At 34.2% G+C, this 17,791-nt stretch overlaps 1 long non-coding RNA gene across 4 annotated transcripts in view; it reads right to left on the bottom strand.

Moving 5' to 3' along the window:
• The window catches only part of LOC118766332, a 28,105-nt gene extending 12,167 nt beyond the window's left edge, over positions 1 to 15,938 (bottom strand). Inside the window, exons 1-2 of one of the 4 annotated variants that reach the window (XR_005002275.1) lie at positions 15,906 to 15,938; positions 9,069 to 9,071 (exon numbers count right to left, since the gene is read on the bottom strand). This is a non-coding gene — a long non-coding RNA (uncharacterized LOC118766332). Of the gene's footprint in view, positions 1 to 1,034; positions 1,068 to 3,152; positions 3,155 to 9,068; positions 9,072 to 9,721; positions 9,755 to 15,905 lie in introns of those variants that run through there. The other 3 variants (XR_005002271.1, XR_005002276.1, XR_005002268.1) reach the window with 3 other exon arrangements.
• Between the last annotated feature and the right edge of the window lie 1,853 nt (positions 15,939 to 17,791).

Raw genomic sequence — 17,791 nt, 5'->3', positions numbered from 1 at the left:
TCGGTATGGCAATTCGATTATTCTTAGACAATAATAATATTTCTACTAGCGCGCACATTAATAAGCAAAAGCTCATTTTAAAATACTTTACTGCTGAACAAAGTTTGCGGACGGATTTCGATTTCTCATCAGGTGAAATATTTGATGGTAAACTTGATGTTTATTTTCATTTTTTTCTACAAAAGAATTTTTCAGCCAACGCGATTAAACACTATTTTGTGTAAGATTAGATCATATTTCCTCTCTCGAAGTTTGAATATATAAGCAATAATTAATGCAATTTAAAGTTTCGATTATCCAAGTAAAGCTCAATACCCTTTTAATGTTTTTAATAATGGTTTCAAATTTTAGGACGACGGGCTGGCAGACCCGTTAGCATTCCGGACAAATCAATTAGTATTTTCAGTGGTCTTTCCAGCACTCCGATCCATGAACAGACTTGGCATTAAAAATATCAGATATGTTTGCGGATGGTAATATAATCCAAGTGTCAAACCTTAGCTCTCGGGTGTATTCATGTTATTGTGCCATCACCTGTGTGCAAAGAGTGCTTGCAATGCTAAGATCATATTCATCACAAAGGTCTAAGAGCATTATACCTCCGCTATTCATATTCTCCACACTGAAATGCCTAAGAGAGCTCTTTGTTTGCCAGTCTGTTTCATCGCTAACATTAAAATCCTCCAGTTGATTGACTTCGTTTGACTTTTTCCCCTTCCTCAATTTAAAAACAAAAAATTTCCCCTTCCAAATCTTGAAAATTTGCCTTTGCTTGAAAGCCGGTTTGATTTCTTTTTTCCCTTTTAATTTTTCATACACTCATTTTTATTAAAATTTACTTTCAATTTAGCATTCTGCCTTATAATTTTTTCCTCTCCTTTTGTATGTCCTGTACTCTGTTTTTTCGTTGTTTAAAAGAAATGTCCATTTCCTTGGTTTTGTGTTTATGTTTTCGTTTCTCATTATGTTCGACGTTTTTTGGTGTCCTGTACCCATATATGCATGTATATATACATGTAGAGGTAGGTACGTACATATATGTATGTATATATGCATATGTTTTATTTATTAATTTATTATATGACGGAACGCACGCATCCATTTCTAAGTAAGATTGTTCTTAATATTAATAATGATGCGCACTCTTAACCTTTCTCTCCCCCTCCATTTCTCAGTCTTCATTCTTTTGGCTTTCCTTTTCTTCTACCTTACTGTCTCCCCCTCTCTCTCTCCCATTCTTCATTCTTTTCTCTACAACCATTCCCTTTTTTCTCTCCCTTTCTCTTACTCCTCCTCCTCCCTCCCGTCGCGGTCACGCGATGAGATGGCTACCACTGTCTTTCTTCTCCTGGCTTCCTTCAAGTAGAGACGGTAAAATCTGTTGCTCCCTGCCGTTCTCAAAAAATAGCGTTCGTAAAAATTTTTTTATCTCGTTTGGCTTAACAGCCCTTCTTGTTTGTGTTACTGTTATTCTCCGTGTCCTGTATTTTACTGTTTATATTTTGTACTGTCGTTACTGTCCTGTTTTTGTTACCATTTTTACCTCTCCGCAAAAAAATCACAAATTTTTATTTAATTTGATTTTCGCGGGAAGGAAAGTTTTATTGAAGTCATGTATCGCCTTGACCTTCGAAACGTGGAGTAGATGAAACTAAGGCGACTGAAGAAGGGGAATTTTCCTTGTTGTGTATGTCCTGTACTCTATTTTTTCGTTGTTTAAAAGAAATGTCCATTTCCTTGGTTTTGTGTTTATGTTTTCGTTTCTCATTGTGTTCGACGTTATTTTGGTGTCCTGTACCCATATATGCATTGATACTGTTGACAAATGTTTGTTTAAACGGATGATAAATGACTTGTTCTTGTTAGACTGTGCTGTCCAAATTCTGTATTGAGGAGTGCCCGAGATATATTCAAAGTCGCTTTCTGATTCATAGTTAGCTGTTAGAAGGAATGTTATTTTAATAGGTTTATCTGTCGCACCAAGGATTGGTATATGATCTATAGTCACTTTAATTTCGCACATAAGCACATTTTTGTTTCATCAACGCCAAACGGATCCATGTGTGAGGTGGGGAGGGTGGAAGGAAAAAAGAAACGTATTTGCTAGCGATGGTCTGCTGTTCGAACGAATTATCTTTAACAAGCCTTTTTTGAATAGCTGTGGATGGCTCCCAACGATTTACTTGTGAGCAATTTGTAATTCCACATTAACATTCTTAACGAGCGTTATAGAAAAGCAGAAACACCAGAAATGGTCATGTGGAACAAGAAACACAATCTGCAGGATTTAGTAGGTAGGGAGAAGACATATTTTCAATCGGAAAAGAACACAGAGATATATGTTAAGACAAATTAATCTTTATATACCTTTAACTATTTATCTCTATATATAAAAGTGAAATGGCCGAAAGATGTATGTTTGCGTGTCTTATTTAATGGTTATGCAGGGTTCAATGGCATTAGGCGTGCTCGGATTGCGGCGAAAACATGTAAAGTGAGGCGAGGAAGCGACTGGACTATGTTAGAAATCTCCATCTTAAAAGCTTTAGTTACTAGGGCAACAAAACTCATTTTCGATCAATTCTGAAAGCTGTGGAGGTCATGTTTTGTGGACGATTTTAATAAAAAGCACACTTGCATAATCTACAGGCTCTTCTGTTTATTAGTCCGTCAATTTTTTGTGGAAATTGTTGTTTAAAAGAAAAGATTTCATGAAGCGAAAAAAGTTACATTTTTAGTCGTTTTACCGTTTGATATTTTGCTGCTTGCACCTTTGATTTGTTCTACATAAAAATCATACCACCCTGTAGGATATGATGAGATATATTTTTTAGATTTTGATTTGTTCAAAAATTCCGCCGATGAGTACAAAAATAATCAAATTTACGGTTATTTTTATTTTTATTTTCTCGATTTAGTGTCACGAGACGACAGGCATGATTTTTTCACGTTTCACCGAGAATGCTTATCGATTTTTTAATTAACGATGCGTCGATAGTATTACACAATACCGTACTATTACATTTTTACTTTATCCTTATTTGCATGGATAGATTGGTCCATTATTAAAGCTGAATTGCTTTTATCCTATTACTACTTAGGCATCTTAATTCAATGCCTCTCGATTTCTCAAAAAATTTACAATGGTTTACTACTTCTTTGAACATTAATTTTTCAATGAGCTATATTTATTAATTTCATTATCGTTCCACTTTTTGGTTGACACTTCATCCAATGTAAACCAATACGTTTTTGTTAGTTGTTAAGCATATTAACTTAAGGCCTTATTTTTCATGCCTTTTTAGTATCGTTATACGATATGCCAAACCGAAAACGCTCAGTCTTTTCTAAGAAACGAAATAAAGTCCTGAAATTGCGAAGGAAGGAGGTGCGTGCACAGGTACGTTCTTTATTGGTATTTTTCCATTGATAAACATTAATTCGGCTTTAAAACATAACTGTTAGTTAGATAATAAGCTCTGGTTCATTCTTACATGTTTACAAATTAAACATCTGCTTTATCACTCTGTAAAATTTAACTTGCACATCAGCGAGACCGCTATTTCGCCGGTAAGACTACGTATTCTCCAAAATTTCGACTTGCCCCCCATATTTTCGTTTGTATCTATTTGTTTCGTAACAACGTTGTAGAATTTCTGAACATTGGCTGATTATTCTGTATATCTTTTGCAATCAGGCTACGTCTCTGGCTACTCCTCACAACCAAAACTTGCTTTTGGGGGACATTCCAGAGGCAAGGGAGGCCCCCGTGGCCGACCTGGGTGTCAATAACAAACGCTCACGTCTTGATGTTCACATACGCTTTTTACCGATATCGAATATTATTTTCTTTTTAACAAATTTTGAGAGCCTTACCTACATTTGGTTAGTTTTAAGAAGATTTGCAACCTATATGACAAAGTTTTTAATTTCCTAAAATTTGTGCTAAATGTTATAAAAGCTTTAAATTTTGATTCTTACGCTCCCAAATATTCGGCAATTCCTTTTTTCGGTAAACATAAACACTACGTTCTCAATTATTACTGCGTTACGTTAGGCGTTACATTTAATTGTATTGGGCATCACTATTTCACTTATTTCGCTATTAAATAACATTATTAACTCTTCAAAAATAAGCTACACTTCAGCTTCCCAAGAACGCATTCTTAAACAACACGGATTGGCTTTATAGCGTCATAGGAAAACAGTGCACGTGTCGACATCAATGACATTGAACAGTCGATCAGGAAAATTTTGAATATTCATTTTTTTATACTGACATTGGAGAAAATTGATAAAAAGGTTGGTATCAGAGCTTTAACCTTTATGAAAATTTATTTAAAATGCATCCACAATTCTATTATATCGGGAAAATTGTGCCATATATTTGTCAAAATTAATTTCATTTATGTACCCTGCTTTATTTTTTCATTGAATTTTCTGTCTGACCCCCAAAATCTAATTTTTTCTGCGTTTAAAATCTTAACTATATCGGTCATTTCTACTTTTGCCACAATTAGGCTACTTCTGATCAAGTGTTTCTTCTGTCGGAGACTCTAGAAGCAAGAGAGGTTCCTCTTGCTGACCAGGGAAATAACTCCAACAACTTACGTCTAGATGAAAATCCTGAAACAACGGAAGCTTGCCTCTCTACCCGACACATTCAGCGCCAACGCTCACGCTTGAGGGAGACTCCAGCTGCAAAGGAGTCCCGTCTTTCAGCCCAACGTGATAGAAACCAACCTGCACGTCTGACTGAAACCCCAGGTGCAAGAGAGGCCCGACTTTCTGCCCAGCGCAGTCGACGACAACAACCAATCCTTAACGAAACTGCGGAAGAAAGACAGGTTAGACTGGCTACAAGTTGGCTACAAGTTGGCGAACACAAAGATTAAGGTGGAACGTCTTCTCTACATACGTACCCATCAAACCGAGCTGAGAGCTACTAATTATGCTGGTCTACGGGATGCGTTGCAGCGTGAAGGTGACACTACCAACGTTGGACAATATATTATACTTTCGTCAAGCTACACTGACTCACCTCGATACATGAATAAACGGCACAGGATGCCATGGCGTATCTCGGTAAATTTGGCTCTTTTCATGCCGTCCGCCGCCATTGTTCCGTGCTTCATCGTTTTTCCCTCTCTGTCTCTGTGTGTTCGCATCGCTCCACTCCTCTGTTCATGCCGTCCGCTACCATTTTTCAATCCACCTGTCAGTCATCGTAAGTCGAACTTTTTACTTAAATGACCCCTGTTCTATCACAATTGAAAACAGTGTTGCTTTACTGTCAAGGTCAACTCCACGTCTTCTTCAGCCCAAGCAACGTCGTTCTCTCTGACTTTGTGTGTTCGTGTTGCTCCAATCCTCTTTTCATATCGTCCGCCGCCATTATTTTCAATCCTCCTCTCAGCTATCGTAAGTCGAACTATTTTATTTGATTGACCTCTGTTGTATCACCTTTTATAAACAGTTTTCCTCTCTTGTCAAGGTCACCTCTACGTCTTCGGTCCACTCAGCGTCGCTTTCTCTGTGTCTCTGTGTGTCCACGTCGCTTCACGTCTTCTTTGGTCCACTCAAGATGTGGTGTGGTCATCACTGATCTTTTTGCTTTCTTGCTCTCATTTACCTTTTTTCTTCCCTTCTGAAAGAGTGGGGTGATCCCACTCTTTCAAAACATACACTACATTTAAACAGATTCATCCTAATCCTCCAAAGAAGTTTTTCCAAGGACTATTATTGAACTCTAAAAGAATAATGACTCTACAATGTAAAGGTATACTTATTTATTAATTTTTGTATATATGTATTATTATTTTTTTTTTGAAAAAACATTGTAAATTTTTTCCCCTTCCTCTATTTTATAAAAATATTTTTCCCCTTCCAAATCTTGAAAATTTGCCTTGCAATGAAAGCTGGCCTGATTTATTATTTTTTCTTTTTTAATTTTTCATACACCCATTTTTATTAAAATTTACTTTACATTTAGCATTCTGCCTTATTATATTTTTTCCTCTCCTATATATATATATATATATATATATATATATATATATATATATATATATATATAATATATATATATATATATACATATATATAAATGTATATATATATGTATATATATATATACATATATATGTATATGTATGTATATATATATATAGATAGATATATACATATATGTGTATATATATACATAAATATGGCAGTCGGAACTCTCTTTTTACAACAAAACAAAATCCCACAATTCATATACAGTACTAGTACTGATCCCAACATTTGGGATACTTGATTGGCCTGTAGAGGAAATCCACTCCGTAAATATCAAAACCCGCAAAATCCTGACAACTGGGAACTTCCATAAAAACAGTGATGTTGACAGGCTCTACCTAACAAAAAATGAAGGTGGTAGAGGCCTGATATTGGTGCAGACGGCCTTCGAATACCGTATGGTATCGCCCAGGCAGCACCTGCTAAACAACAGCAGCAAAAATAATGCATTAATGCAGTGCTGAAAAGTGAAGTGAGCAGCATTGTACGAGTTGGCAGTAACTCCTCAAGAAACACTCTCTTTCTTATGATATCCTATACAGCCCCAAAATAGCTGGGCTCTCTTACCTCAGAGAAGACCTGGATGGAAAGTACTCAGCATGCAAAACGAAAAAGACCATGCATGGGTATGTTGCCCGGAGGCTTGAAGAAGACAGTAGAATTGATACGAAGTGCAGCCTCTCTTGGATACAAAACCACTACATCACACTTTGAAGGTTATGCGTTTGCAATCCAGGAACAGGAGATTTCCACAAAGTGCTAGTGAACAAGAGAGACAGTGACGCTTTTGTAATTCCAAGGCGCAACTGCATGTGTAGGCTATGTCATGTTCCTGTGGAAGACATTACGCATGTGATTAGCAGTTGTCCTAAAATGTCGTCACGGTACTAACTCCCTATGCGGCACGATGTTGTTACTAAAAGAGTTTACAATGCCATCCGCAAAAGAGACTATCCTGAAATAAACTTAGAAAATCCCTCTATTATGGACTACATTCATAAACACCAACTCAAGGAATACTGGTGGGATATTCCCATCAAAAATTCAGTCAAATATAAACATAATATGCCGAATATTGTTGTTTGAGACAGAGGGGCAAAGGCATCATAGAGGTTAGCTGCCCTGCAGATGTATCTCTTTGAAAATCAGAGAAAAGAGTATATATATGGACAACTGCTTCGAAATCTCCAGCTTTTATATCCAGACTATGAATTCATATTCATACCAATAATAATTGGAGCACTAGGTTCTGTTAGTAAATGCTTAACTGAGAATATGGATAAACTGAGATTTTCAGAAAGAGAAATTGACCAATCTGTGAGTGGAACAGTAAAAAAAACGCAAGACTTTTCTCAAGTTCCAAATATGAATTTGTCTGTATTAACTACATTCCAAAGATGGAGCCTTGTATCTTTGTTGGAAACCGGCTTCCTCCTCAGTGGAAGCTTTGTAATAATTAAAAACTAGAAAAGACAAACATACATACATACATACATACATACATACATACATACATACATACTACATACATACATACATTACTGATTAGGATGATGAGGGTTCCAATTGGTCTGTTTTCAGAGAGATTAAGCAGGACACAGAATGTGACAAGAATGGCCCTTTGAAATACAGTTGCTATTCGTTTTTACCAGCTGTGTGGACCGGAGCAACGTGATATATGTCCTGCTCAAGAACACAACGCGCACCCGTGAATCGAACTCACGACCTTACGATCATAAACTGAATACCCTAACCACTAAACCACACACCTTCACATACATACATACATACAACATACATACATACATACATTACATACATACATACATACATGCATGCATACATAATACATGCATACATAATGCATGCATACATACATACATACTACATACATACATACATACATACATACTACATACATACATACATACATACAACATACATACATACATACATACATACATACATTACTGATTAGGATGATGAGGGTTCCAATTGGTCTGTTTTCAGAGAGATTAAGCAGGACACAGAATGTGACAAGAATGGCCCTTTGAAATACAGTTGCTATTCGTTTTTACCAGCTGTGTGGACCGGAGCAACGTGATATATGTCCTGCTCAAGAACACAACGCGCACCCGTGAATCGAACTCACGACCTTACGATCATAAACTGAATACCCTAACCACTAAACCACACACCTTCACATACATACATACATACATACATACATACTACATACATACATACATACAAACATACATACATACATACATGCATGCATACATAATACATGCATGCATACATAATACATGCATACATAATGCATGCATACATACATACATACATACATACATACATACATACATACATACGACGCACTTCCACGTGTGAATTTTCGTTCACGACATTCGCTCGCAAAGAATTGGTCAGTCCGCGGTCATAGTAGCAGGCGTTTACAATGTTGCGGTTCAATGGAACTGAACTTATATTCACATGGTAACAAAGCGAGCTTCTTATCCACGAAGATATACCTATACCTGTTAGATATTCTTAACGACACAGCCATGCCTGCTCCTATAATGTTGACTTAATTCTTCAAAGCAAGCAATTATTGCACCATATTTGTCAACAAATCATTTTCCAAACATTCTACGTTTGTTTATAATAGATTCTTACATCGGCTCCAAAGGAACGAGATTAGTCCATTAAACAGTTTGCGCATAATGACAACGCGTAAATTACGTTCTTGTACGAAGGGATTCTGAAAAGTTCCTGACTTTGGGTAAAAGAAAATACAGGAAGTTGATTTTATTCAACATATTACCCTCTCAGATTCACAAACTTATTGCAGTGGTCCTTCAGTTTTTCTAAGCCCTGGCCTTTCGCGACACCCTTAAAGGCAAGTACTTTTTAGCACCCTCTCGTAGTTTTGTGGCTGAGAAAAATCTTGTCAGCAAAATGTGAATTCCATTATGCATTTATTTAGTAATTTACTGATTCTGAAACTCCACTATCTTTAATATTCTGGTTTCTTTCGCCTAGCCGTTTGCTTGTCCTAAATGTCTATGTATCTTTTCAGACTTTTCATTAGCTCTGGTTTCATGGGTTCTGAAAGAATATAATATTTTTGTGACTTGTGACATAAGTCCTAAGTTACTCTACGTTTTGAGGGTTAGACCCCACACACATTCACACACAAAAATTTCAGTACCTTTCAATTCGGAATCCTTATATTTACTGTGGGATTTAATGATGTTTTGTTGTTATTTAGATCTAGATTTGCCCTCATTGAGCAGGTCAAGGACTATTTTGTCCAACACATCCTCTTAAAAAGAAGGTAGGATATGATTTGAGAAAAGTTTAGCTGCTCTAACTCGCAGGTCGAGTGACTGCGCGATAGTTCTGTCATTGATTCTTTACTTATGTTGCTGTTGTTCTTATCGTTGAGGCTTTGCTTTAGTGTACTATTGGAATTATTTTTTGTATAATTGATATTGTTTTAAGAACATCAGACCTATACTCAGAAAAATCAAGGTTCAAGTGCGCCAAGTTGACATCATTAAAGAGTCAATTATATTAAACCAGTGAATCTAATCAGGTTTTCGCGATAAAATCAGCAATTAAGAAAATTAAAGTTTCTGCAAATAAAAATGCATTCACCCACTGTCTGTGTATATGTGTATGTGTGTATTTATATATGCATGTATGTATGTATATGTATATATGTATATGTATGTATATAGCTGTATGTATATATGTATGCATATATGTATTATGTATATGTATATATATATGCATATGTATATATGCATGTATGTATATGTATATATGCATGTATGTATATGTATATATACATGTATGTATATGTATATAGGTATGTGTGTATATGTGTATGCATGTATGTATATGTAAATATATATGTATGTATATGTGTATATATATGTATGTATATGTATATATAAATATGTATGTATATGTATATGTGAGCATGTATATACATATATACATGTACATACATATATATAAATATACCTATACATGTACATATATATATATATGTCTAATATATAGATAGATTGATATATTCGTATTTGAATATGAATGCGCATGTATATGCATGTCTGTGTGCATGTTTATACATGCCTACACATATATATAGTACGTTTGTGTGTTCGTATTTATTTACATGTATGCATATATATGCATGTATGTGTACCATTTGTAGATACATATGTGCATGTAGGTAGGTAAGTATGTGAACACTCAAATACGAAAGATATGGAAGTCGTAATTAACCGGAAGAAATTTGAAGATGCTTTCCCTTGAGATTAATCTAAATCATGTTTGAGTGCTTAAAATACGATGTCCAACTGCAACAAATTATTCGAAATTTATTTTTGTTTCATAAATATGTATGTGAATTGTTTGTGCAATCATTTTAGTAGAAACTCGACCACAAATAAAGTCACTTATTTTTATCCACCGACAGTGGGGCTCAGCTCTAACACATTACGGAGTAATGAACTACAACCATTATTAACAGACTATCGTTATCTAACCAGACAAACTGTTTAGTACCACCATTCTAATGAACTACAACCATTATTAACAGACTATCGTTATCTAACCGGACAAACTGTTAAGTACCACCATTGTAATGGACTACAATTACTATTAACAGACTATCGTTATCTAACCGGACAAAATGTTAAGTACCGCCATTGTAATGGACTACAACCATTATTAACAGACTATCGTTATCTAACCGGACAAACTGTTTAGTACCACCATTCTAATGAACTACAACCATTATCAACAGACTATCGTTATCTAACCGGACAAACTGTTAAGTACTACCATTGTAATGGACTACAACTACTATTAACAGACTATCGTTATCTAACCGGACAAAATGTTAAGTACCACCATTGTAATGGACTACAACTACTATTAACAGACTATCGTTATCTAACCGGACAAAATGTTTAGTACCACCATTTCCTCCGTCTTTACATTTTGATTTGAAATTCCACTGAAGTGGACTTTGCATTTCATCTTTTCGGGGTCGATGAAATAAACACTACTTGAGCACTGGGGTCGATGTAATCGGCTGATTCCTTCACCCAAAATTTCAGAACTTGTGCCTATAGTAGAAAAGATTATTAACTGACTATCATTAGCACGTTGGACGCCGAACAAATTGGTAAGCAACATTTTTGTCTGTCTTCACGTTCTGATTTCAAATTCCGCTGAGTTCGACTTTGCCTTTCATCCTTCGAGGGTCGATAAAATGAAGCATTGGAGGTGAATGTAATCGACTAGTCTCTCCCCTCAAAATTAAAGCCCTTATGCCTATAGTGGAAAGGAATATTAGAAGGCTATGTAAGGCGGCATGCTGGGAGAATCGTTCGCACGCCGGACAAAATGCTTAGCGGCATTTCGTTTGTCTCTAGGTTCTGAGTTCAAATCCTACCGAGTTTCAGAGTTGATAAAATAAGTACCAGTTAAGTACTGGGGTTCATTGAAATCGACTAGTCTCTTTCCCCAGAATGTCAGGCTTTGTGTCTATAGTAGAAAGGATTGTTAGCAGAAAATTCTCAAGATCTGTTTTTCCCAAGTAACTGTTAGGGAAATGAGTTTTTTAAATGAAATTTTATATTAACCCTTTCGTTACTATATTTCTGACCAAAGTACACTCCTCATGAATTTCAATTAAATTCTAAAATAATCATGAATTTAGACTAGTTTCATTAAATAACTGTAACTTTTTTACTTATCAACATCTTAATGTGATATTTGGAACATAATTAAAGAAAGGGTTCCTAATCAATTCTTTTACATAACTTTTGTCTCAAAGTGACTTTAATTACAGGTAAATCCAGGTAAACTGAGCAAAAGGTAAAAATATTAAAATTTTGTTAAACATCACCACAGAAAATGAATCATCAGCTAATATTCAATTGGGTATGCAACAAAATTTTGATATAGAAGAACTGTGCACATCACTAGATTATCAGTTGAATTTAATGCACAACAGAACAGGTGTACCATAAAGGTGATTTTGTTGTTACAGCTAAGGCAGCGAGCTAGCAGAATCGTAGGCTTAGTTGCATTTCGTTCGTCTTTACGTTCTGAGTCTAAGTTCTGCCTGGGTCGACTTCGCCTTTCGTCCTTTCGGGGTAGTTAAAATAAGCACCAACTGAATACTGGAGTCAATGTTATTGACTTGCCCCCTCTTCCGAAATTTCTGGCCTTATACCTATTGTAGAAAGGAATACTTTTGCTGCTATTATTGTCCTCATCGACGCTAAAATTATTGTTGTAGTTGTTATTTAACCCTAGGTCGAATCTGATCAAGTAGACTAATCACTTAGTATTGCATTCGTAACTATCCCCTTTCTTTCGTGGTTGGGCATGTAGCAATTCACTATCAAATGCATTTTTCTTTCTTTTATACTTATTTTAGGGGGATTCGCAGCTAATATCAAGTGGATACATGAATGCCCCACCATTGACTCGTTCGGTTTTTTTTCAGTTTATCTGATACACGAGCAGCGAGAGAATAACTAAAGCATTACGGTGAATAAGTGGCGAATGAAATCAAATGAAAACTGAAATTTAAAGCAGGTGAGAGAGAGAGAGAGAGAGAGAGAGAGAGAGGGGCAGATAGGCAGATAGACAGAGACAGACAGACAGATACAGACAGACAGAGACGGACAGAGAAGTAGATAGATAGATAGATAGATAGATAGATAGATAGATAGATAGATAGATAGATAGATAGATAGATAGATAGATAGATAGATAGATAGATAGATAGATAGATAGATAGATAGATAGATAGATAGATTAGATGACTGCATGGATTGATGTATGAATAGAAGGATGCATGCATGGATGTATGAATGAACGGATGGGTGGGAGAATGATTGGTGAACGAGATTTTTAGAGTTGATGGAAAGAGATCCATTTCAATTGACTACTGCTGCTGCTGTTGTTGTTGTTGTTGCTGCTGTTGTTGGCGGTGGTGGCAGGGAGCGGGGGTCAACTCTGAGCGAACATCCTTCTTATTGCCATTCTAGTCGTGGCTTTCCTGTTTACTTAGAGCTGTCTACGATCACATAATCTCACGTTATTTTCGTTCTTTAATACGCGAATGTACAGTATGAAGCAATGCTGGTGCTATTTCTAACATGCCAAAAGGCTACACAGAATTTTCCTTGTTTTGGTCGTAATATGCTTTAACTGCAGATACGTCTAATCTAATACACCTGTATGATAATGGTAATGTCAATGCAAAGCAGTGTGAAATACACGTTAGTCATATAAGAACAAACAAAGACTGTAAATTTCACGTAAAGATTTATTATTTTCTAATGTGATGTCAAAGTTCGAGCGATGAAAATGTTGACAACATACAGCAAATACCTATATAAGCAAAATTAAGCCTGTGTGATTCCGAACAGCTAATCGTGTATCTTCCACGCTACAATTATTTTAATGTCAACGCACTGTTTAGGGTCAAATCACTTGTTTGGCAAGCACACCTCCGAAACAAATATATCCATGTATTTCAGTTACTAACACACATACCCAGCTCAAGTTTATTAATATCCAAAGTAAATAAAGTCAAATAAATTCCCTATATTGTGGATAAATTGCTTTAAAACGATGCTGACAATTTTCAGTTTGTTCCAGAAAGAGGTTTCACTCAGAATTGTAACAATTCAAGTTGAACTTCACAAAAGTGTGTAAAAAATAAACAAACATAGATCTTTAAAATAAAGTTTTAAACCCGCATTGTTTTTACTGAGAAAACTGTACTGATATACATAACTATTACAAACGAGTTATTTTTCTATATAACATTTCGAAGTGTCTATAGCAGTGCTTGGGCATGTACAATATTCGTATTATCTTCTAAGACTTTATAATCTATATATCAAAGCATCTAAATACTATATTTTCCTACTAGCTTTTCCACTTCCAAATTTCACCGCTTTCAGTAAAACACATTATTTCGCTACTTCCTCTACAACATTCATCCGCATAAAAGTTTTACAAACAAAAACGTTTTTAATATAAATATATTTTACATAGATTTTCATACGTATGTACAATGCATCCATCGTACTTGATCAATTCGTATACGAAGGAATATTCGTACATGCAATGTAACATAATTATGAGAAAGCGTATGAGAGTAGCTACGAAGAGTATTCTGTTAGTAGATATCGCTAAAGGTACACATAGCAAATCTCTGATCTCAAAGCAGTTTTTGTTATACTTTTATCATTTTTTGTTATCCAAATTAATTGATGGAGGGTTAAATTCCCCTTTCATGGAAGCATTTCTTAAGAAAAATAAAATGTCTTTGACGTTTCGGGCTACAGGTCCTTCTTCAGAAAGTTAGATAGCTCGAATGAAAAGTGTACAAGAAGAAAAGTTTAAAAAGAAAATGTAATGAAAAAATGTATTTTGGCTGTGTCGGGTCTTAAAAATAGTAGAGGTTGTATGACCGCAAGAAGCAGAAGAGGAGAGAAGTTACGTACTTACCAGAGAAACTATGAATATATATATATATATATATATATATATATATATATATATATATATATATATATATAAATACATAATTTGTGTAGATTATGCACCTATGCATGTGTATATGTATGTATATGCGCGCGCGTGTGTGTGTGTATGTTTGTGTGTGTATCCGGGTGCTACCAAGAAGTACGTGTATGTGCGTTTCTGTCGTCAGTGTTAGTCAATTCATTTTCAATCCAGTATGTATGTGTGTGCATATATATATATATATATATCTTATTATTATTATTATTATCATTTATTATTATTATTATTATTTTATTATTATTATTATTATTATTATTATTATTATTATTATTATTATTATTATTATTATTAAAGCAGCGTGTTGGCAGAATCGTTAGCACGCTGGGCGATATACTAAGCGGGATACTAAGCGGTATTACGTCAGTCTTCATGTTTTCAGTTCAAATTCCACCGGGGTCGACTTTGCTTTTCATCCTTTCGGGGTTGATAAATTAAGTACAAATCAAATACCGGTGTCGATATAACCGATCATCCCCCTCTCATCAAATTCCAGGTTTTGAACCTATAGTGGAAAGGATTATTATTATTATTATTATTATTATTATTATTATTATTATTATTATTATTATTATTATTTAATAAATCGTATGGTATACACCTGGTAGTTTTCTAATAAAGCAGGTTCCCAAGATCAGTCGAAACAATTGTGGTTATCAATAAACTTTCTGGTATGTATGTATTTATGTATGTATGTATATGTATGTATGTATATATATATATATTTATGCATATCTATATATATATGTATGTATGTAGGTATGTATATATATATGTATGTATGTATATATGTATGTATAAATGTATGTATGTATAAATCGCTAGCCACTACACATTTATTTTCTCTCCTTGTTTCTTTCTGTGGAAGAGCGTAGCATCGAATCGTTAAAGACTTTTTCACTTCCCGAGCGCTATACTAACACATCTGTTTCTTGTCCACACCACCTGTCTTCGTCTTTTGGGTTTTTTTGTGAATTCTCCCCATATATGTATGTGTGTGTGTATGTATGTATATATATATATATGTATGTATATAATATATGTATATATATATATATTATATATATATAATATATATATATATATTATATATATATATATATATATATGTATATATATGTACGTATATGTATATATATATATGTATATGTATATATGTATATATGTATATATATGTATGTATATATGTATGTATATATATATATATATATACATACATATATATATATGTGTGTGTGTGTGTGTGTGTGTGTGTGTGTGTGTGTGTGTCATGAGCGCAAAATAAAATGCAGGCACAAGTTACTTTACTTATATAATTACTTATATAATAAATTTCTTGATAAACAATGAATATGTCTTAGCCTTAATTAGCTCCCTATTTGTTGTTTTATGTAATAGTATTCTAAATATAGCTGGTGATTTGTAGTACATTTTATATTAGTTTATCTTAGTTATTTAGGTTCTGTTTTTAATTATAGTTAGATTATATATAGTTGTTCATTTTATTACTAAATATTTTATTACTAAATATATTTTTAATAAATATTTAATGGTTTATTGAATATAAAGTCTGATATTTCAATCACCTGAAGATTGACTGTAACCATAACTCGAATTATTACGAATTGGACAGCCATGAAACGATCGTAGTGCTTTAATCATTATCTTTTATTAATCTTTTAATAATTTTGATATATATTTAAAATAATTTAAATTAATTAATTTTATGTATTGGCTTAAGTTTTTCATTGTTTGATTTACCTAATAGTGGTTTTATCTCTAATTTAATATATAATATAATATATATATATATATATATATATATATATATATATAAAATATTATTTGAGACAAAACCACTATTTTGCAAAACAAACAAGGAAAGACTTAATCAATACATAAAATTTAATAAATAACTCCAGCCCCACATGGATAAATAAACACATACATCCCCTAAAAATAATAAAAAAAAAAAAAAAAAAAAAAAAAAATGGGAGTAATCCCATTCACACCAATTATATGTATACAATTATACACACTTGAATAATACATATTAGCCCTAATATACAGAACATACTAATAATCACCAACTAACCACCATCACAAATGAAACCCACACCCATACAATGACAAAACTCCCCCATACCCTATTTACACCTACATAGTAATCCCAATATATTCTTCCATACATGGACGCAAGTGCGTGAAGCACATGAACATAATTAGTACGTACAACCCCTAATACACACTAATATATACGTATCAAGCTCGACCTCCACAGTGATAAGTTTACACACAATCACACCCAGATGGGTGAATTGCACAACCAGTGAATGCTCACACATACGGGCGTGATTACATTGTTGCATATATCGAGCCAAAATAGTATGCATATGTACATGTGAGGGGTACACGTAAATGAAGTGAGCGTGTACCCCCTGTATTTATACCCGTGCGTGAATATACACATGGAGACTACCACACAGGTACAAATGTGTTTAGAAATGGGAGCCCCATCACTACACTTAATGTATACTCTCACCATCCGCACGGATGTGTAAGTGTATCTCCGGTGTATATGTTGAGGCTTATATGTAGAGTTGTTGAAGGGAACGTCGTTGAAATTGTGAATGAATGGGTAGAGTTGGGAATTGTAACCGGGTGGTGGACTAGTGTTGCTTGGAATTGTGAATGGATTAGGGTGGTAATGAGGTAGGCATTGAGTATGGGTTACTGTAAGTTGTTTGTTAGAGTTGCTAGGGTGAGCTAAAGCTCATAAATGTATATAATTGATTTTTCATGATAGTTTTTAAAGAATCCATTCATAATAAATTTTTTTTAAGTAGCGTTGGTTGCTACGTGGAAATAGTTTTTAGTTCCATTTATTATATTTCTCCATTCATACTATGAATGACGTTTACTTTCTATGGCGCGTATTCTTTTTTTACATTAGTTATTTCCATGGTAACGTAATTTTGTTTGGTTTTTTAACGGCTAAGAATCTAATTTCACTTCATAATTTGTAACTGAATTGTAAGTATGTATTTGATTTATCCTTATGTCATAATGTTATTTTGATATTCTGGTTAATTACGATGTATTT

This window comes from Octopus sinensis, linkage group LG1, assembly GCF_006345805.1.
Source record: "Octopus sinensis linkage group LG1, ASM634580v1, whole genome shotgun sequence".
Classification (NCBI taxonomy): Eukaryota; Metazoa; Mollusca; class Cephalopoda; order Octopoda; family Octopodidae; genus Octopus; species Octopus sinensis.
The sequence above is the reverse complement of the archived record's forward strand: the minus strand, read 5'-3'. Positions and strand labels throughout refer to the sequence as shown.